This window comes from Tenrec ecaudatus, chromosome 9 (assembly GCF_050624435.1).
Source record: "Tenrec ecaudatus isolate mTenEca1 chromosome 9, mTenEca1.hap1, whole genome shotgun sequence".
Classification (NCBI taxonomy): domain Eukaryota; kingdom Metazoa; phylum Chordata; class Mammalia; order Afrosoricida; family Tenrecidae; genus Tenrec; species Tenrec ecaudatus.
Window position 1 is genome coordinate 77,942,579 of NC_134538.1, and position 22,910 is coordinate 77,965,488.

At 45.4% G+C, this 22,910-nt stretch overlaps 1 protein-coding gene across 1 annotated transcript in view; it reads left to right on the forward strand.

The window, feature by feature from the left end:
• Positions 1-2,183: 2,183 nt before the first annotated feature.
• SCRN1 (secernin 1) overlaps positions 2,184-22,910 on the forward strand; it is a 76,501-nt gene continuing 55,774 nt past the window's right edge. Inside the window, exon 1 of the mRNA XM_075558228.1 lies at positions 2,184-2,309. The gene's annotated coding sequence lies outside the window, so the exon portion shown is untranslated. The remainder of the gene's footprint in view (positions 2,310-22,910) is intronic.

Below are 22,910 nucleotides of genomic sequence, written 5' to 3' on the forward strand. Positions count from 1 at the left end.
GCAGCATCCCTTTGTTCCATGTAAGCAACTGTCTCTTGGACTATGCACAGGTTCTACATGAGCACAAGTCAGGGTTCTGGCACACCCATTGTTTGCAACACTGTCCGTAGTTTATTATGACCCACACAGTCAAATGTCTTCTCTCTGTCAATAAAACACAAGTAAACATCTTTCTGGTATTCTCTGCCTTCAGCCAACATGGATCTTTTCCAGCTGATTGGGCAAGTAACTATCTTCCAAATTTTTTGGCATGGGCTAGTGAGTGTGTCCAGTGCTACATCAGTGTGTTGAAGCATTTCGGTTGGCATTCCGACAATTTCTTTTGGTTTTCTGACTCTAGAAAAGTTTGTACATTTCCTTATAATTCTTTATTTTGTCTTCTCGAGCTGTCTTTTGAAAATTTCTGTTCAGCTCTTTCACGTCATCATTTTACACACACACACACACACACACACACACACACACACACACACACGCCAGGCAGGTATACCCGCAGATTCCCATGTTTGTACGGAGGACGGAGTTGCCAGAAGGAGTGCATGGGGTGCAGGCCTTACCCAGCAAGTCATCTATCGTGGCTCTAGGTAAGCATGAAAGGGGATCTTTCCTACTGCTTTTCTAGTAGGGGTAGCATACAATGTACAGTTAAACTAAGCATTTCCTCCAGTGGTCCTGCGACTTTCACACCCACGCCTGCTTGACAGAATGCAGGCTCCCTCTTTCCAGCCAGAAAAAACTGCATTTCGTAGATCTAGGACAGAGTCCAGCAACAAGTTTTCCAGGAGTTTCCGAGACTGATTATTTAACCCACTGGACTGCAGCTTCTTCGACGGGGCTGAATGAGCAGCTAGGTCCCTCTGCGTGTCCTCCAAGAGTCAATGAAGCTGCTGTCACCTCCAGAGTACTTTCACTGATCCCCTCAGTCTTCTCCCACTCACCCATGTGACAGACTAATCACAGCCTAGGCGCCCTTCAGAAGACTTGGGAAACAGTCTCCTGGCCTCCGCTGCATCTGCTCCCCCAGCTCTCCCTCATGTCTGTGGGCATCCACGCTTGCCAGTTTCTTAGGAAGCTTCCCAAAGCCAGCCTCTGCAAATGCCAACAGAGGCACGTAGTCTTCCTACCAACGAAAATGTGCTTATGCAATATTCCGCAGCTTGTTTGTTTGTTTTTAAAAAATGTTATTTAATACCGATGGGAACTCTTTTCGTCATTACAGGGGGATGTACCTCGTTTTTCTTTTGTAAAACTAGCTGGAAAACATCCCATTGTATGGATGCGCTGTAGTTTATCTGAGCCGCTCTTTTCCTGATAGTGATCATTTGATGTTGATCTTTGCTAGTGCAACAGTGCGGCAATCAATAATCGGGCACCCACGTATTTCACACCAGTGCTGATAGATTGGTAGGCCAAACTCCAGACGTAATATCATTGTGAAAAAGATTGTATGCCTGTGTTACTTTGTGGAATTAGGGCAAAAGATGCTATAAATCCTTTGACATTGGTCAATCTGGCAAGTTGTGTGTGTGTGTGTGTGTGTGTGTGAAGATTTCCAGTAAAGTGACCTTGAACTTCTTTTCATGTCCCTAACTGGTAGGGTTTTCACACTTGGCTTTACTATTCACTGAGTGACCCTGGGTGAATTACTTAGCCGTTTTGGCCTCAATTTCCTGCCCTAGCGATTGGGGATAAGAAGAACCGAGGTACCCAGCACAAGGTCTGACAGATCAACAAGGTTCAGCCAGGCACTTCTAGAGCCGCGGGGACGCCTTGAACCGGAGTCAACAGGCTCAGAGGAGGTCCGTGGGGACAGTCCGGGGAAATCTCGCTATGGCGGAGGCCCGGACTTTGCAAGCAAAGGCGGAGAGGCGAGGGGAGGAAGCAGAGCCCGCCTCCTGCAGACAGCCACCACTGAGGCCGTGAGCAAGAAAGGCAAAACCGAGGAGCCGCTGTCTGCAGTCAGATCCGCCATCCCGGGCGCTGCTCAGGCTCCAGGGTGCCCTACCCTCTCAGGCCGGGCGCGGCGCTGCGTCCCCTTGGTGGCCCAGATGCGGATGCGGAGCGGGCCGAGGCCCGGGTGCGGGCAGAGGGGGGGGGCAGTCACGTGAGCCGGACCAGCTGTTAGCAAGGGGGGGGCGGGCACGGGGAGTCTGGGGAGTGGGGCGCGCCGGCTGCCGCTTTCGTCAAAGCAGCTGCAGCCCCCGGCGCGGCCGCAGTGATCCCGGCGGCGGCAGCACCGCACCCGCACCCGCGCCCTCGTCGTCGCTGCGCCGCCCCGCAGAGCGCAGCCCGAGCCCGCAGCCCGGCAGGTGAGGCGCGGGCCCCGACTCTCGAGCGCAGCGCGGGGTGGGCGCCGCCGCCGCTTCCCCGGAGGGTTTGCACCCCTTTCGCCTTGGCCGCCCGTCCCCCATTCGGGGTCGCCTCCCCCCTCCCCCGCTTTCCCGCCGACCCTGCGGGAGAAGGCTGGCTCGGGTGGGCTGGGGTCTTTGGGGGCGCAGGGAAAGCCCGCCTCGAGGTTCAAGGGTGGGGCGACCGTGGAGGGGGGGTGGGTTTGACTCTCAGCACGCCGGACTGGATCGCTCTACTCCGGGCACCGACGCTGCAGCCGCGTACGAATCTGGTCCCCGCCCTCCAAACCCGAACCCCATCCTCCTTTAACTCTTAGGAATCCGCACCCCCCCCCCCGCACCCCCCCTGCTGCTTTTCGTGGTCTTTCTTTTCCTGGCGGTCAAGTTGCTTCGCCCGTCTGGGGTGTGTGCCTGGGTGCTCGCCACCCACCACGCCCCTGGGTTCGGGCTCGCTGGGGCGCAGCGGTGGGGGGCACTGGCATGGCACCCTCCTCGGAGGCATCGCACCTGCCGAGGCGGCCGGCGGCGAACATGGCTGCCCCAGGGGCCTGCTGCCCTTGGCCTGGCTGTGCACCCCGCCGGCCGGCGTCCACCGCGTCGGGCCTGCCTTTGCGAGAGCTGTTGTCCAGTGGACCCCAGCTGCGAGGCTTGGCCCATTTTCGAACCGTTGGCCCTGGGACACTTGGAGGCAAAAGTGTATTTATTTCTGCAATGACTGCCGGCCTCGGTTGATCTTGCCTCCTTGCTTCGCTTGGCTGTAGGGGAGCCAATTCGTTGGACGTCACTTAGGCTATCTGACGCAGCAGAGCCCTGGTGGTGGTACGCCTGGGGCTGCTAACCTCAAGAACTTCAGTTCGAAACCATCAGCTGCTTTTCGGGAGAAAGATGAGGCTTTCTACTCCCATAGAGTTAGTTTTGGAAACTCACAGGGGCAGTTCTACCCTGCCCTATAGGGTCGCTCTGAGTTGGCAGTGTTTTGCTTTTTAAAGAAATTTATTTATTTTTATTGGTATATAAGACGAGAGACATAGGGAAAGAAAGTAGAGCTACTACGTGTCCAAGAAGACACACCCGACGGAAAGGAGCCGGGATATGGTGGGGTGGGGCGGCATTTCTGCTGAGGTCTGCCACTATCAACATCTGTTCGTTTTGAAATTGAGAGGGGGTTGGGGGAGAAGCAATTTAGAGATTGCCTTGGGGGCTAGCTAAATTTCCGTGTAGGGAGATGAGTGTGGTGGGCAAAGCACACGAGAGACTTGAACTTTAGAGAATTGAGACCTGGGCTTCACGATAAAAATGCCCATTACTTCCTGGGCACCTTTTGAAGATGCCATCTGCTCTGCCTCAAAGCTGACTTCGTAGGGCTCTATTAAGTAATACGGCTGTTCTGGATTTTCTCTTTAATTCTAGCTTGCCCATGTCTTCAATAACCCCTGTGCTCAGCTTGTGGCGGTGCTGGCTGGTGTGTGTGCAGCGGAGGCGGTGTGTGTTCTAAGCCTGGTTTAGAAGGTGCTTCGGTTACAAAGGAAACCTATGCTAATTCAAACTGGCAGCATGAAAAATCAGGCGAGGAGAAAGCAGCTCAGACCACAGCCAACATCAGCTGCCCCCTGACTTCAGCTCTGGCAGGAGCATCCCCGGCAGAACTGGCTCTCTGAAGCTGTGCCTGCAGCCAGCCCCCAGGGGTAGGCAGTGATTCTTACAGCCTTGTCAGGTAGGGGTCCGCTCCAGCCAGCGGCTGCTTACAGGAAAGTTTAGGAATGGGGCTGTGATGAATTAACCATCTAAGAACCCGTTTACCAAATACCGGGTTATTTTCAGAGCAAGCTTCTTTGGGGGAACTGAATTAGCATCATGAGCAGGCACCCTCACACCAGAAAATGGCAAATTCTTGAAAGGTGACAGTAGGGGATTTAAAACAACAACAACAACAAAGTGTTTCTTTCCCATGTCCCTGCTGTCCTGTCAGCCACCTCCTTTAGGGAGAAGGAGGTGCAGGAGGAGGTAAGGGCTTCAGGGATAGTGGAATGGAGGGAGCTTCACTCACAGGTCAGGAGGGTGCAGTCTGAACGCACTGCTGTCATCTCTGGGATCACCCAAGGTCATCGGTAGATCAGGTGGCCGATGTAAGTGGCAGAAATCCAGTGCAGGGTCCACGTTTCAAAGCTTTAGAAGAAAAGAAGGTGAACCTATCACCATTTGAAGGGCAAACAAAATGAGCAACTTGGAACTCAACAGGAACATGAATTTTAACAAATCTATGGTGATGCTGTCGGGTACTTGATGGACTGCTAACCTCAAGGTTGGCAGGTCGAGCCCAGCAGCCACTCTGTGCAGCAAAGATCCTGCTCCAGTAAAGATTGGTACCCTCAAAAGTCCTATACGAAGCCCTGGTGAGTCCGAATCAACTCATTGGTCGTGATTGTTTGTTTGATTGATTAGCAGCTAAATTTAGTGACACATCTTAGTTTTCTAATTCACGCCCAGGGAACTCTTTGAATGGTGTCCCCCCGGGCAGTGGTTCACATTGGGCAGTGATGAGAAGCAACCTGTCGTCATTATGCTGGTCCCACTGATGACAATCCCCTCCGTGAGGCTGCCTTCCAGGGGGGTTTCAGAGGCTGATTTCTGGAAGTAGATTGCCAGGCTTTTCGTCAGAGATGCCTCTGGGTGGGCTCACACTTGGGCCATTTGGTTACAAGGCCATCCTCTGCACCACCCAGGACTCCATGGCAAGACTGCTTCTCTGTTCAAGAACTGGGCGCTAGTTTTCGCCAAAATTTTTGAGGCAAGCATTGCACTCTTTGATTTAAAAGGTGCTTGTGTTTGTGGAAAACTACTAGGACGGGCACTTTATTTTTGGTATGCCCAAAGGAATCTACAGTAGTTTCCTAATGCATCTGACTTCAAGTAAAAGTAAATAGCAAGCCTACTTTAAAAACACTCTCTGAAGCCTAACCAAAGACAGAGACTGCTTCTGTGATTTGAATTTGAATTCTGAGTCACATTCCCGTGACCCCAGAGTCAGTAAAGCCGACCTAAAACTTGTGCCCGCAGTAGTGTTTGTGTAGGTGTGGTAAGGGCCTGTAAGATGTTTCTTCTGGGGGGTGTGTGCCTTCCGGGACTCACACGGAGAGAAGGTGGGGGGAGCCCCAAAGTAAGGGGGTGGTAATTACTGTGCTGTGCAGGTAGGAGCTGGGTAGTGGTAAAAGGATAAAAACAGATGCTGGGGGGAAATATGCTGTTCTTTTAAAAACCACAGCAAGAATGTGAAGAGGTATACCAAAGATTTTTTAAATATAAGAAACTCTCCATTTGCATGTAAGCAAATGTGAATGTTTAAAACCACCCCAAATTGGCCCCTGCACCCATGGTGTTGGGCTTTTAACTGTAAGGTTCCCAGTTGGAAAGCATTAGTTCATGGGAGCAAGACCAGGCTTTCTCCTCCCATCAAGAGTTCGTGTCTGAAATCCACAGGGACAGGTCTACCGTGTCTGAGAGGGTTGCTATGAGTCAGAGACGACTCGGTGGCGGTGAGATTGATGTTTGTTTTATTTTGAGCCCCCATCGGCAATCATCAAGCCACAAAAGTTAGGGATTGTATTTATTGGAGTGAACGTCTAGGTGTGCGCTGTATCCCTTGATGTTCCAAATGGATAAGCACTTGACTTCAAGCCAAAAGATCTGAACTCACTTAGAGGTAGGCGCCTCTGAGCACAGTCCTAGTGATCTGCATCTGAAGGTCATACCTTGCAAACCCCATGTAGCAGTTGCCCTGTGCACACAGGAGGTCACCGGGAGTCAGAATCAACTAAGTGACAACCAGGTGTGACCGCCACATGGGGTTCCTCAGCCCTTGAGGGATGGCCATTCTGAAATGAAATGCATCACATGCATAATATACACGTGAGCTGAAACAGTGGATACATACAATCATGACAGTTGTGAGGAAGGCCAGGACCAGGGAGTTTCATTCCATTGGGCATAGGGCGGTTTTACATCAGAGCCAACCAGATGGCACCTAGCAACAACACCAACAACAATAACAAGCATAAACTACACATTCAGTTTTCAATATTATGGATGAACAAGAAGGAAACATCTCAGCAGGCCATACATCTGAAATAATACCTTGGGTCTATAGGATTAAAAAAATCATCTTATTAAATGTAGTTTCTCCAGTCTCTTTTCCATTTTAAATATGGCCAATAGGGGGGAAAAAGTAGGATTGCTTGGGTGACGTGCATTCGTTTTGCATCCTATTTTTGGCGGACAGCACCAGGGCACTGGCTGAGGCGTGGGGTGCTGTGTAGAACTGGATCTGCAGGGGAAGAAGCTTGAGAACAAATGGAAGGTGGGACGGGGTGGATAGAGGAGGGTCTCAAGGGGAGTGGCCAGGGCCACTTTGTAGATGTTCAGGGTGGGTCTATGGCGGGCTGGGGACTGGTGGGCTATGAGGCTTCATGGAGCAGAAAAAGCATGTCACGGAGGATCTGGGACTCAGCCAGCAGAACCAGGATAGGCAGAGGTTGTGGTGGTGGGAAAGGGGAGTACTAATGTAACTAACTGCTCAGTACATTGGAGGAAATATCAAAGTTGTCAACGGTTGATTTCAGTTGGATCTAAATGCCTACACAATGTCCATGGCAGCAGCAGTCAGGAAATCAAAAGATGTATTACATTGGGCAAATCTGCTGCAAAAGCCCTCTTTAAGGCGTTAAAAAGCAAGAAGATGTTACTGTGAGGTGCATGAAGTTCCTGACTCCAGCCCTAGTATTCTTAATCACCTCACATGCATGCAAAAGCTACACTATCCATTCACACGAATCAAGACTTCTGTGGTCTGTTGAAATAGAGGCGAGGCGTTTGAATTGTGGTACTGATGACAAATATTGAGTAGAGAAGACACTGTCAGGAGAATGAGTAAGTCTGTCTTGAGAGAATTACAGCCAGAAGGCTGCCGAGAAGAGGAGGTGGTGAGAGTCCATCTCAAGTACTTGGGGTGTTATCATTTCCAGTCCCTGCAGGAAGGTCATTATGTTTGGTCAAGCAGAGAGTCAACAAACAGCAGGAAGACTCAATGAGCTGGGTTGACACAGTTGGCTCAAGCTTATCACCAGTGACTGTGTGGGGCCGACCCGGGCAGTGTTGTGTTACGTTGTCCCCAGAATCGCTTATGAATTGGGACCAACTCAATGGCCTCTAACAACAACACTGGAAAGGAATTGTTAACTTGTTCCAAATTTGGGTATGTCTTCAAATGGCACAATGAGACAAAAACGTCCCAATACAAAGGTCCCAGGCTGTCAGTAAGGCGACCTGGGTTCTGGCTCTGATGAGGAGGAGGGTCTGAAGGAAGTCACTTATCCCGCCATTTTCCTGTCTCCTCTTGGGAGTTTGGGGTGAACAGGTGCTGCCGACCAACTCTCCTAATGGTTTCCACAAGTTGGGTTAAAACAACAAAACAAAATAACGAAACTACACAGTTGACATTAATGTATTAAAGTGCTCCCCACTTTAGAAATAACTTAGACTTACAAATGTGCACAACCAAAAAACACAACCAACAGTATAAAAAAATCACACAGCCCCACCCCCCACCAAAACCAACTTTCCGTTGGCTCTGTCAATAGAATCGAAGTGCTCTTATGGACCCATAGACGCAGACTTCGTTTTCGTTTTACACTTGACTTTGATACAGTGCTTGCTGCATGAACATCTGTATGCATAGCCACCTTCAAGGATACGTCGACACACACTTTTTTTTTAATTTGTGAAATCAACACAGAATGTTCACAGAAGGTATGGGCCATTTTTATTTGAAGGACGTTTTCTCCTCCAGGTGGAACACCGGCATATTTGTCTAACTTATGTAACCCTCCCCTTTTACTCCCCATGAAATTTGCTATCTGGGGTCGATGGGAACAATGAATGAGTTTATGGACGCAAAGCTTCAAGCACGGCCATTGAACAGCCCCTTTTCTCTGTGATCTCAGGGGATTTAAAAGACAGTATACAAAAGAAAGAATAAAGTAATTCAAATCAAGGTATGAATTGATATAAGAAGAAATTCACTGCGATTGGGGATTGGGTCGATGCTGACTTGTGGCGATCCTTTAGGACAGGGTAGAACTGCCCCTGTGAGTTTCTGAGACTAACTCTTAACAGCAGTAGAAAGCCCCATCTTTCCCTTCTGGAGTGATTTCAAACTGCTGACCTTGAGGTTTGCAGATCAATGTATCACTAGCTGCTACACCATCAGGGCTCCTGCAAAGGTCTGATTTTCGTTTTAAAAAGCAACTAAGTAACATGCGTCACTTTAAAATTGATTGTATTTTGCCAAGTTACCCCAAATTCCTATTCTCCCCACACTTTGACCAAGATTATATAAGAGCGAACTTAAATAGTTGCGGCTCTGTGGCTTTAAATGGTTCCTTATTCTACTTTGTGTTTCTTTAAATTATGGGTGAGACTGAGCAAATTCAAAATACTTTGCTAGATAGTCTGACTATTTGTATTTGTTTTTCTTGGAACTGCTGTTTATGTTGGGCTGGTCTTTTTCTTATTATTATGTAACAGCTGTTTGTATATTAAGGCCATTATCCTTTTACCATTTGAATTGCCAATACTTAGTTTTTCATTACAAAATTTGCTCATTTGTAATACATATATTTTTTAACCTGCTTAGATAAGCTATATCTCTAATATATATTTATAATTTTATATATTAATGCTATATATTTTAATTTTTATAATGTTATATTTTTAATTTACCCATGCTTTACTTACAATTTTGTTTTCTTTAAAAATTTTTTTTTTCATTCTGTAAACATTTGAATTTTTGAGTTAATTATTTTAATTAGGTGGGAACTGGGTAGATTATTTTCCTTTTCTGCTCCAGATTATCATCGGTTTTAATATCATTTATGGTCTAATGCATCACTTTACCTCAATTTCGAATTCAATCTTTATAACATAGTAGTTGATTGTATATGAATTTCCTACATTCCCCTTAGTGACATTGGGGGCCAAGCATTGTGTTGTGGATTACACTGTGTCCCCTCCAAAAGTTATGTTGAAGTCCTAACCCATGTACTTGACTGTAAAACACTGTTGGGAAATTTTGTGTGTGTGTGTGTGTGTTGTGTTCGGTGTGTGTGTGTGTGTGTGTGTTGTGTTCGGAGCCCTGAGACATAGTGGTTACAGGTTGGACTGCAATTCAAAACAACTAGCCAATCCTCAGGAGAACAAAGAGCCTTTCTATTCCCATAAAGAGTTACACCCTTGAAAACTCACAGGGTCATTTCTACTCTGTCCTACAGGACCATTATGAGTCAGAACTGACTGGATGACAGTGAGTTTGTGTGTGTGTCTGTATTATGTTAATGCATAGAATGGGTCCTAAACCTAATCCCTTTTGAGTAGTGTCTGATATAAAGAGTAGATGAAGACACACCTGGAGAAGAGACCATATGAGGAACTATTTACAAGCCCAGGGATGCCCAGGAACAGTTGAGACCACTGACCCCCTGATGTTCTGATTTGGACTTCTAGCCTTCCAAACTGTGAGACAATAACTCTTGTTCTTCAAAGACCCCACCTTTGGCATTTTGCCACAGGGCCCTAGGAAGCTAGAACACAGAGATAGGGTTTATACAGTAGTGTGTCCATATAGATAATAGTGAGTCGATATCAAACTTTTTAATTAATGAAGCGCTGCCGTATGATTTAATACGTTGTAGGGCTAGTTTATCCTCATTAGGAAATACCCTTTCTAGGTGAACGTCAGAATCTGTTGTGTCAGCTTGTCTCTAGAAGCCCCACTGCATATTGATTGCCACCATATGCACTCCCGATGCGGAGGACTAGCACCTCCTTAGAGCATTGAATTATCCCTGCAAAGATCCCTCTTCTATGTTCCCATAAGCCTTACTGTTTTCTCCAGTGAAGTTTGGTATGAAATGTGGGAGAACCCCTATAGAGAAAGCTATGGAACTCCTGCAAATGGCCTAGAGAAGCTCATGGCCATAGAAGGATGTGCCCTGACCTTGGCTGGGAAGATGGGACCAGGCCAACCTGGTGAAAAAGAGCATTGACTGAAGAGACTGAACACTTATTACATGACTTTCTTGTTAAGTTTCTTAAACCACGCTTAGTCTCATTTCCTTCATCTGTAAAATAGGATAATAATATGATTGATACCTTTGTGATGGGTTATTGTGAGGATTAATTAATATTTACATATATGTGTATAAACAAAACCCAATTCCACTGTCCTTGAGTCCATTCCAACTAATAGTAACTCTATATAGGCTTTCCAAGCTGTAAATCTTTATGGGAACAGATAGCCTCATCTTTCTCCCTGGGAGTAGTCGGTGAGTTTGAACCTGAGGTTTTTGTGGTTAGCAGTCTAACACTTATACAACAGTGCCACTAGGGCTTCAAAAAGTTTGTGGAAAAATCCCATTATCTTTTAACTCAAATTTCCCTTGAGGTTTTTGAATCCTCCAATAGCGATATGGAAGGAACCGTGGTGATGTAGTGCTTATGCCTTGGGCTGCTAACTGGAAGGTCAGCAGTTCAAAACTGGCAGCTGCTCCATGGGAGAAAGAGGGGACTGTCTACTCTTGTAAAGAGTGACATCTTGGCAACTTACAGGGACAGTTCCACCCTGTCCTGTGGGGCTGCTAGGAGTCAGAATCGATGGACTTGATGTCAGGGAGTTGAGTTGAGTTTTTTGGTGAGTCAGAATTGACTCCATGACAGTGAGTTTTTTATGTAGTGGAATTGGCTTTATGACAGTAGTTTTATAATATAGCTAAGCATGTTATTAAGCACATGGTAAGTATGTAATGTAAAACACCCTCAAATTTGTGGTTGCGATTATTTCCGTGGCGCCTATCTAATGAATCGATAAATTCAGTATAATTCCAATCAGAGTCCCCAAAGGAAACTTGAGACATTCTGTTCTTTTTTTAATTCAACTTGGAAATCGTAGAAGCGTCAAGAAATGTATAGAAACAATCTTCAGGGTGAAATAGGACGTGTGCTTCCATGAGGTGATTGAACACTCACTCTCACGCGGGCCTACACCCAGTGTGGGCCTGGAATGGAGCATTTTTTAGGGCAGCTATGACTTCCGTGAGGGTGAGAACATAGACGTCCATTCCTTTGGTGATGGATGAAGTGCCAGAGAACCAAGAGGGCCAGAGTGCTGTATGTGTCAGTCACACCCCCTGCCTCCGTAGCTCCCAGCAGCATCTGGGCTGACCTGAATGGGATGCATTATCAGTGTGCCTGGAAAGGGCAATAATTAGGGGGCTCCCAGCATGAGACGATTCATGTTTTCTTCTGTTCTTAATGGTTGTCAACTTCACCTAATCCTTCAGTGATTAATCTACTCCCTTGAGAGATGGCATGTGATCAAGCACCAAGGGTGCTGAATGAAAAAATCCAAGCTGCATTGAAGGCTTTAACAAAAGCAAAGTTCCCAGAATTTGATGGGATACCAATGGAATTGGTCAATAAGCCAATGAAACACCGGAAGCACTCATCAATGCCAAGAAATTTGGAAGACAGCTGCGTGACTGTATTTGTGCCCATTCCAAAGAAAGATGACCCAACAGAATGCTCAAACTACAGAACAATATGATTGATATCACATGCAAGTAAAATTTTGCTGAAGATAATTTTGAAACAGCTGTAGCAAGTACATTGACAGAGGCAAGCTTAGGCTGGATTCATAAGAGAAAGTGGAACTAAGGATATCATTGCTGATGTCAGCTGGTTCATGGCTGAAAACAGAGAATTCCAGAAAGTTGTTTACTTGTCCCAAACAGGCTCCTCTGTAGATGTCTAGAGGGTCACAGAAGATATTAGTAATTCATCTAGTTTCCTAAAGAGACTAATTAATCCCCTACCCCTGACTATCTTTCGCCTTTCTCTATTAAAGCAAAACCCTTGTGCATGTTTGTGTATTTAATTGTATTTAACAGTGCCCGAGTGACCTAGAAGAATAATGAAATGACCTAAAGTGTTCTTTGTGAACACTAACACACTGAGCTTATTATTTTAATAAGCATATAAAATTGAGAGTTTGCTGCAAAAGACTAAAAACTGTCACTAGTTAGTAGAATTTAGAGATTCTTGGTATCTATCCCTACACTTTCCCCCTTCCCATCCTCAGCAATTAATATTTGCTCCAGCTCCTTTCTGATTGTAGCCAAACTCAAAGACACACACAGTATAGACTTTATACAAATGTATGCCACAGACACCTGTATGCATATGTCATTGTTTTCCGTTGCTGTAGCGACCCTCTGTACAGAAAAAGCAAGCACTCCCCAGCTCTGTGCCGCCCTCACAGTCCTGGAGCTGTTTGGGCTGTCAGTCCATCTCTTCAGGGGCCTTCCTTTCTCATCTTTTCCGACCTTCTACTTTCCCAAGCACAGCGTCTTCTTCCAGATTCTGATCCCTCTTGATAACATGTCAAAAGTACGTGAGACAAAGTCTGCCCTCTTTGCCTCTAAAGAACATTCCGGCTGTACTTCTTCCAAGACACATTTGATTGTTCTCTGCAATTCATGGCATATTCGATGTTCTTCACCAGTACCATAATTCAAACCCATCAGATGTTCTTATTGTCCACCTCTCACATGGTGTGTTAGGCAGGATTGACCAGAGAAACAAACCCAGTGACATTCATATCTGTATAAGGAAAAACTTCCTATCAAGGAGTAATTATCAAGAAAACATCCCGGCCCAGTCCAACTTCGGTCCGTAAGTCTGGTGCTAGTCCATAAGTCCCTCTTCAGACTCAATGCAGCAGTCATGTGCAATGGCACAGAAGGCAGGAAGGTGCAGAGCCGTGTGGATCCATCGGAGGTGGTAACATTCCCAGACTCTGGCAGCAGTAAGGGTTAGCCAGCAGTCAGGGTCAGCCAGCAGGCAGGTGATGGCAGAGAGAGAAGGGGAGGTTCCCAGGACCTTCCTTATAAGAAGGCCACACCCACAAGGAGGCACCATCGGGCCGTGACCTGATTGACAGGTTGAATACCACCCCTACACTTGTATATATTTTCAAGTTAACATGAAATTATGTAACTACCATACATGCATATGAAGTGATTGCAAATACCATGACTTGGATCAAGCCCAACCTTAGTCCTCAATGTAACGTCTTTGTTTTTGTTTTTTTTAAACACTTCAAAAGAGATCTTTGGCAGCAAGTTTACCCAGTACCATATCCTGTTTGATTTCTCGACGGTTGCTCCCTTGGGTGTTGATTTCAGATCAAAGCGAAATGAAATCCTTCATAACGTCAGTGTTTTCTCTGTTTATCGTGATGTTGCTTATTAGTCCATTTGTGAGCATATTGTGTTGTTTTCTGTATGTTGAGGTGTGATCCATACGGAAGGCTGCAGGTTTTGATCTTCATCAGCAAGTGCTTCAAGTCCTTTCACTTTCCGCAAGCAAGGCGGTGGCATCTGCATATTGTATGTTGCTAATGAGTCTTTCGCCAGTCCTCCTACTGTGCTGTTCTTCATGTAGTCCAGCTTCTCAGACTATTCATTTAACATCTAGATTGAATAAGAATGGTGAAAGGATACAACCGGGACACACCCTTGTTTATTTTAAACTATGTACTCTTCCCTTGCTTTGTTTGTACAACTGCCAATTCTGCCTGAAAACAATGGAGTGTTCTGGAATTCCCATATTTTTTTGCCATGCTAGTCACCGTTTGCTATGAGCCGCATAACTGAGAGTCCCAGCATAGTCAACGAGGCACAAGTCAACAGCCTTCCGGTGTTCTCTGCTTTTTGTCAAGATTCTCTCCATGTTGTAGCCATTTCCTGCTTGATGTACTGCTACTGTTTAAAAATAATCTTCACTAAAATTTTACTTGTGTGTGTTTATAATGATACTGTCTGATATTGTCCACATTCTTTTGGATTGCCTTGATGTGGCTTTCTTCCAGCCTTCCAAGTTTCTCGGTAGAGATGAGAGTAATGAATTGCATTATCTCCCCCCAAAATATGCTTGCCTGGGCCACGGTCTTAAGTGGTTTGGCGATTATGTGATGATGTAATGATTCTCCCATGATGTGATCAGTCAATCACTTGAAAGGGGATTAGCGTGTATGCAGAACATGTGGTGAGGTCACATCCTTGATCTGATGTGAAGGGAATTTCCTGGGGTGTGTCCTGCATGACCTTTTCTCTTATGAGAGTGTAGAGTGCATCATTTGACAGAATAGCCGGGTGTGGAGTACATCATTTGGACCTGGATTCTTGTATTGAGAACTACCTCAATTCAGGGAAAGACGGATGCTACCAAGACACACGGAGCTCCCTCAGGACCACTTGGCCCACAGATATTGAAAGGATATAGGGACCTTACCCAGAGCAACCAGAGAGAGATATAGGACATTTTCCCAGAGACAGTGCTCAGAATTCCGACTTCTAGCCCCCTAAACTGTGAGAGAATGTGTTTCTGGTATAGCAGCACTGGCTGATTCAGAGAAGATTGAGAATTCCAGCATTGCATATTCATATATTATGCATATACACCCTAATGTATCAATAGCTGTGTGTGATAGGCAGGGTTACCTAGAGAAACAAAACCAGTGCTACTCAAATATTTATAAGAAAGAGCTATATCAAGAAGTAGTTTTATATCAAAACGGCATCCCAGCCCAGTCCAACTCAAGCCCATGGGTCTGATCCTCATCCTCTTCAGACTCATGTTGCTGAAGACCAAGGATGCAAAAGATGAACTGGGAATCGGTGGAGGCAGTGTCCTGTGGATCCAAGATGGTTGGAAACATCATAGGGTGCCAACTACTTCCAGATTGGCTCCCAGGGGCCGCAGCCCACGTAAACCTACCCTTAGAGGCAGACACTGCCCCAGCAAGGAGGGAGGATGAGGGCCCAGGAACAGAGAGAAAGGAGAAGTTCTCACTGTCTTTCTTATAGAAAAAGGCCACACCCCCAGGTAGTCATCATCAGGCTGTGACCCGATCGATATCGTGGATTCCAGCCCTACACTTTCCCACGGGGTCAACTTGACATAAAATTTAACTCCCCCAGTAGGTATGTAGGTTTTTGTTTTTTCTTAAAACCGAATACATCTTCTAATGGCAAAGCGCAGAAAGGACCCTAGCATTAATAGACATTTACAAGATAGTTTCATATCAGGGTTTGCATCTGTACGACATAAATTCTTCTGTAGGACATGAATGTTCATCTTTTACGTAGTTTTTCTTTTTCACAGCTATAGAGAGTCAAAGGGCCACCTGCCATTTTAAGAATGGTTGGGAGGGTATATAGTTTTTTCATCCAGTTTACAGAGTTAACAGGTACGTATCAAATCACATTAGTGGGGAAAGATCAGCGTAGACAATGCACTATTGATAGGGGAGAGGGAAACAGATGGTGGGAATAAGAAGGTCAGAATTCAATGCGACCTTGCCAAATTAGACGACACAAAGGCAGCAATGTCAGAGCCGAGAACAGAAGGAAGCCGAGAGGACCTCTGGGGCTGCCTCGAGCCCAGATCCTCCTCACAGAGAAAGCCTGGGTAGCCGGCCGGCCGGCCTGCTTCTGACCCATTCCTTGTCCTTCCTCATCTCTGCCATCTTTGCACCCCTAGAGCCCCCTTCTTCAAGCATGCATGAAGGGAACAAACGTTCCTTGGATGCCTTCTTTCCAGACCCGGCGCATAGACTCCGAGTATTTTACTCAGTCCTGTGAGAATACACAGCAAGCTTACCGACCCCATTTCACAGATAGTTAACGTGGTGAGGGAAGGAGCTACACCTGGAATCTTGGTCTGACTCTAGCAAAGATCCTCAACATAACCTCTAAGAGTGATGATTCCAACGATTCTAGCCTATCCTCTGTCACGCATGTGACCCAAGTCATTTTCTTTCATTTTATTATAATTAAATTCCAACCTGCCTCCAAGTCAGGTTTGACTCTCCAAGATCCTATATATAGGGTTTAGGAGGCTGTCGATCTTTGGGGCGACAGACAGCCTCCTTTCTCTCTCTTAGATTGACCAGTGGGTTGGAATCACGCTCCAGTCCACAGCGATGCATTTGGAAAATGTCTTCTTTACAATGAACTCGATCTGACTCTATTTTTCTAATTTGGAAAGACTAAGTGAAAAACAAACCCTACTTAAGCCATGTATTTAAGAGGCATATTCCTGGTGGCATAATGGTTACTCGCAGGGCTGCTAACTGCAAGGTCAGCAGTTCCCAACCACCCGCTGGCTCTTTGGGAGAAAGATGAGGCTTTGTACTCCCATAAAGAGCTACCATCTCAGAAACTCACAGGGGCAGTTTTGTCCTGTCTCATACGGTCACTGTGAGTCGACATGGACTCAATGGCTGTACATTTAATTGGGATTCACAGAATGCCACTCAATTTGTCCCCCATCCTCCACAGTACCCTCTCTAAAAGAGTTCTTGAAAAATAGATGTGCCTGTAACTTGCATTCTTTAGAAGTGGAACCGTTTTAAAAATGTACCAGGACAATGGGCTGAGTTTTTTCAGCGGTCCTCACATCCACATGCGCGCCGGCACTGAAAGCACACCGACTGACTGGCAGCCTTCTGTCTCTGCACCACAACTGTCAAATGGCTGCAAGACCCTGTTGTCACTGGGGACAGGCAAACCCACTGAAAGCGCTACTAGAGCCATGACCTACATGCACGACATGTGCCTTCCAGCTAACGTCAGTCACTACAATGTGGGCATGTCCATGGCATTTTTGACATGAAAAACATTGAGAGACATGCAGGGATATTTTGCATCTCAGATATTTTACATGAGGGATATTTTACATTCTACGGGGACGTTAGTCCCTTTTTCATTTTCTTTCTTTGAATTATTATGAAGGGCGCAATGTTCTGTTCCATACTCGTCGTCCCCAAGTTGGAGATAACGGTTGGAAAGTGGCCGAGGACAGACTGATTTCATCTGTGAGTAAATGTACGCTTGGGAGCACAGCGTTTCATGATTTGACTTCAGAAAACTCGATGTTTCTTTAGTACTCATCTGTCCCATGAGCTCAAATAAAAATCAACAGAGTTAAGGAGACCTTGTGGCAGAGGGGTTGAGAGTGGGGCCGCTGAGTTGGGTTGCTCATGTCAAGTTCAGCCATTCGAAATCACCCTAGGACTTTCTGTCCCGGGAAAGATCTACAGCCTCATAAACAAAGGGGCAGGTCTACTCTGGCCTTCAGGGTCGCTGTGAGTCAGAATCAGCTTAATGGCAGCGAGGTTGATTCAGGGTTTGTACAAAATCCAGACATTAGATCACATGTTTTAATTGATGCTTTCCATGTTGATCCTTTCTAACCCGTGAGGTGGAATCAGCTGTGATCAGAAGAGCAAATGAGTCCATTTGCCATGACTGAGCTGGGCCTGTCTGTCCTTGCCACCCCCCTTCCCCTCACTTCAGGTTCTGCCTCATGGCAGGCCCCTCGTCACTCGCTGCAGTGAGTTTGGGTGACATTGCTTTAATTGAAACTCTTCCTTTTCTGTGACACATTCTATATTTTAAGGTAGGAAGTGAAAGTGAATTAATTTAATATAGGTGAAGAAATTATTAGTAATTCTATGTCCCAGAGAGACTATCACGCTAAATATTTTGTTGTATTTCTTTCTGATATATTCCCACTATTTAGATAATACACATAATCGGAATGATCCGATAGATACATTTTTATGACCTCTTTTCATTGCTCCAGCATATTCCCCCTTATTTGCATATTTATATTCTTGTATTCTAGGGTACATGTAAATAACCATTTATAGACACTGAATTTGTCTTGTTTTTCAGTCGCACACTCATGTTGGATTTGCCCTGTTTGGAAGTGGGGGTGGGTGACAGTAAAAGGAGCTGATAAAGTATAAGGGTCAAGTTGACTTGTTACCAATCTCCTGGGATGTTAGTTGTTAATTTTTTAGATGGATGGTCTTGTCTTTCCCCGCTCCCCATCACTTAAATTGCACTATTTTTGGAAAAGAATAACACATCAGTTTGTGATAATGTCAACTATTATCGGGGAAAAATTACCCCATAGATATTCTCAACGAGATGTTCTGACTCAGAACCATGCAGTTACTTGAGGTGACATTTAATGCTTCTGTTTTCTCGCACATTTCATTTCCCTTCCCGAGGCAGAAAAGCATTATGGTCGCCTGGAGACTTAAAGCGTGTATCCATTGGGAATGAGAAAGCCTTTAAAAAAGAGAGAGATTTAAAAAAACGTTGGTTGGAATTTCATTTATTTAATGTAGTGAAAAATGCAAAGCCCTTAAACAACACATAGACATCAAATCAATGCTGTAAACTCAACGCTTCCCGATTTCCACGCAGAGTTTGGAGGTGCCAGGAGCCTGGGGGTCTTAGTGGTTATAGGTTGGGCTGCTAACTGCAAGATCAGCAGCTTGAAACCAACAGCTCCATTGGAGAAAGATGGGCCTTTCTACTCCTGTAAAGAGTTACACAGGTCTCAGAAACTCACAGGGGCAGTTTTACCTGGTTCTATGGAGTCAATGAAGTCACTGATGCTACAGGTGTGCAAAGAGATCCTTATTGATAGATACTACCAGTGAGAGGGAATTCACATTTCCTTCTTTCAAGTTAACCCAATGGACTTCACTCACCTTCGTCTGTAAGGCAGAGAATATTGCAGCCAACGCTCCTGCTGGGTTCAGATCAAATCAAACCGTTTCCTTAAAAATAAAATAAAAAACAAATATGCCAGGCAGTAGATGGCCTTTGAGGTTGTGTGATGGGACATAATAATAATTCCTAGAAAATATTCTTCCTATATTGGATTGCTTTAGCTACTCTACCATTAAGAGCAAGTTTCAGAGTATCTTCTGACATCCACTTTGATCTGTACTTTCTTTCCTGTCTTTTTAATGACCTTTGATTTATTCATGTGTGATCGTCTTGATGTTTTCCCGCAGCTCATCGGTCTTCTCTCATTAGCTTTGGATGTGTCAAATTTGGTCTTGAGATGTTCTCTAAATTCAGGTGGGATAGCCTCAAGGTCGTATGTTGGCTCTTGTGAACTTGCTTTAATTTTCTTCAGCTTTATTTTGAATTTACATATGAACAATTGATGGTCTGTTCCACAGTCAGCTCCTAGTCTGGTTGTACCTGCAGATATTGAGCTTCTCCATTGTCTCTCCCTACAAATGCAGTCAGTTTGATTTCTTTATTTATTAACATGGTTTTATGGGCATATATTTCATAAAGCATACCATTCAATAGTTCAATCACATCAAGAAGAGTTGTACAATCATCTCCAGAATCAGATTTATAACATTTGCTTCATTTTGGTACTCATCATTACTAGCTCCCCATTTCCTCCAACCTCCTCTGCCACACCCCCAACTTTGACTTCCGTGTATTCCATCTGGAGGAGTCCATGTGTATAGTCAACCTTTTGTATCCTTGAAAAAAAGTATTTGCTAGGAACAAGTCATTGGTTTTGTAAAATTCTATCAATCGATCTCCAGCTTCATTTCTATCACCAAGACCTCATGTTCTAACTACTGTTCCTTATTTCCAACGTTAGCATTCTGCTCATCAAGAGTTATTATTGCATCTTTATTGCATGTCTGATTAATTTGACTGAAGTCATTGGTAGAATGCGTTAATTTCTTTATCACTAGCTTTTGTGGTTGGTGCATGCGTTTGAATACTAGTTGTGCAGATTGGATTTCCTGATGTACTTAATGAAGTATTTGCAAGATCCTTTTTGACAATGAACGCCACACCATGCTTCTTGATTGTGTCATTCCCAACATAATTAATCATAGGATGTTCTGAGTCAAAATGGCCGATCCCAGCCCATGTACATTGCTTTTAAGGGTTCCATTTTATTGTTGACAGTTTCCACTTTTTCTTGATTCATATTTCACACATTCCAAGTTCTGATCATTAGCAGATTTTTGTAGTTGTATCCCACCAGCAAATGACGATCCTGAAGCCTCTGCTCCCATAGGATTTCTCGGACTCATGCCACCACGGTTGACGCCCCTCTGAAAAATCATGTCCTGCTCAGTCACAATTTGAGTGCCTTCCGGCCCGAGGGGCCTATCCCCCAGGACCATGTCCCACAATGTCCTGCTTCCACACTCTTTCGGCCTTCAGTATCTGACAGCGTTTAGAAGCGATGCATAAGGTTCTTAGTAGCTCCTTCCTTTGAGGTGAGGAGCTGAGTCCTTCTTAATGGTCTGTTCTTAGTCTGGAAACTCTGCTGAAATCTCTCCACTTTGGGTGATGCTGCTGACATTTGAAAGGCCAGTGACCTACCTTCCAGCAATGAGACTGCTAACAGGACAAACCAGACTGTCTTGGAAGAAGAATGGCCAGAGTGCTCCTTAGAGGCAAAGATGGCAAGGTTTCGTCTTTAAAGTACTTTGGGCATGTTGTCAGGAAAGATTAGTCCCTGGAGAAGGACCTTATTAAAGTGGAAGGGCAGCAAAAAAGAGGAACATCCTCAATGAGATGGATTGACCCCGTGCCAGCAGCAATGGGCCCGGTGTAAGAACCATTGTAAGGATGGCGCAGCACCCTGCAGTGTTTCATTCTTTTGTGCAAAGGGTCCCTGTGGGTCAGAACTGACTCCGTGACACCTAACAACAACGTCATATTGGATTGCCCCGGTGACAAGATTTAAAATATTTTATCGTGTTCTTAATGAACACGATAAGTGTATACAAAAGAAAACGTTGTGAATAATCATGTACCTGTCACCCAGTTTCAGCAATTCTATGACATAGCTAACCTCACTTCAACTGAATCCCTGTCTTTATTTTGAATTACTCTCATTTCATCTGAAAAGGCTTCACCACATAGCTCCCAACTATAACCACAATGTCATGATCACATCTAGGAAGTTATCATATCTTAAGGTCATCCAGTAGCCAATCAGGGCTCACATTTCCTAGTTGTCTTATAAAATTTATTTTTGTATTATTATGTTCAATTGTTAGCTGTTGGTAGATGCCATCCAGTCAGATCTGACCCACTGTGGTCCTAAGTACAAGAAAGAAATCCTGCTCAGCCCTTCGCCACCCTCACCATGGTATGAGCCTATTGTTTGCACCCATGGTTGCAGCCATTGTGTCAATCCATTTTGTTCAGGGCCTTCTTTTCTGCGGTCCCACTACCAAGCATGATGTCCTTCTCCAGGGACTGGTCTCTTCTGACAACAAGTCCAAAGTTGGTGAGATGAAGTCTCTACCATCTTTACCTCTGCGGAGCATTCTGGCTGTACTTCTTCCAAGACAGATTGGTTTGCTCTGGAAATCCATGATACCTTCACGAGTCTCTGCCAGCCCTGTAATTCAAATGCAATGATTCTCCTTTGGACTTCCTTATTCAGTGTTCAGTTTGTGCATACAGATGAGGTGATTGAAAATACCATGCCGTGGGCCAGGTCACCTGAATCCTCAAGTGACATGCTTGCTCTTCAGCACTTTAAGGAGGGCTTCGGCAGCACACTAAGTTCCGTTTGTTGTAACTGAGTGATGTGTCTTTACATGTCCTTGTCTCTTTCACTCTTGTCCCCCGGCGAGATTGGGATTGAATCCCTGTGGTGTTATTTGTACTCCTTATAAGTTGGTGGCTTGATCTGACTGAGGGTAAGCATTAAAATACAATTCAGTTGTACTTTGGGATGTGTGTTCTATGTGCCAGGGAACACCAGGACATGAGATTCTATAGGAAATCTCTTGATTTAAAAATATGTAGCTGCTAATTCAGGGTCTTAAAAAGCACTATCCGGGCTAACACTCAGGGCCAAACACACATACACCTGCAGCCTGCCACCCTGACCCACCTGTCCCAGGCTTCTGGGAAGTAGACCAGCTGAGAACTGGCCCTGAAAGTGGCAAGGATTTAATTGCCAGAGGGAAGTGTTGCCCTTGAAATTAGAGCAGGGGATCTCACGCAGTTTGGGCGTAAATGGTTAACAGGTGTGACTGTGAATCGGGAGGCTGGAGCTGTGAGTCTAGCCAAAAAAAAAGGCCAAGCCATCTACTTTGGATCATTCTGCCACTCAAGACTCCATGGAGCACGCTTGCGGTGGCCATGAGTCTGAGTTGACTTCCTGGCAACCAGAAGAGGAAAAAACCAGAGACATCAAGTGCCAGTGGTGACAACACGCAAATCTTCACAAGGTGGAGGAGCATGTAGACACGGCAAGGACAGAGGAGATTTTTATAAAGCCACATTCCTCATCCTGCACATTTCTTTCACCCTGGTGGCTCATGATGTTGAGCTTTTACTGGGCTGGAGGTGGTATTCCAAGCATTTGACCCGGATTGGCAACTTTCCTATGATTTAAACCTGAGCACAATCATGGAGAGAGGTGCCCCTCCCTTTCATGCTCCCTGTTAGATCAAGGTGTCCCGCTGGTGCTGTAGTGGGTTCTGTGATGGGCTGCCAACCACAGGGTTACTTTGAAATGACCAGTGCTCCAGGGAGAAAGATGAGGCAGAGGTTTCCTTGGCCTGACTGCTCAACTGTC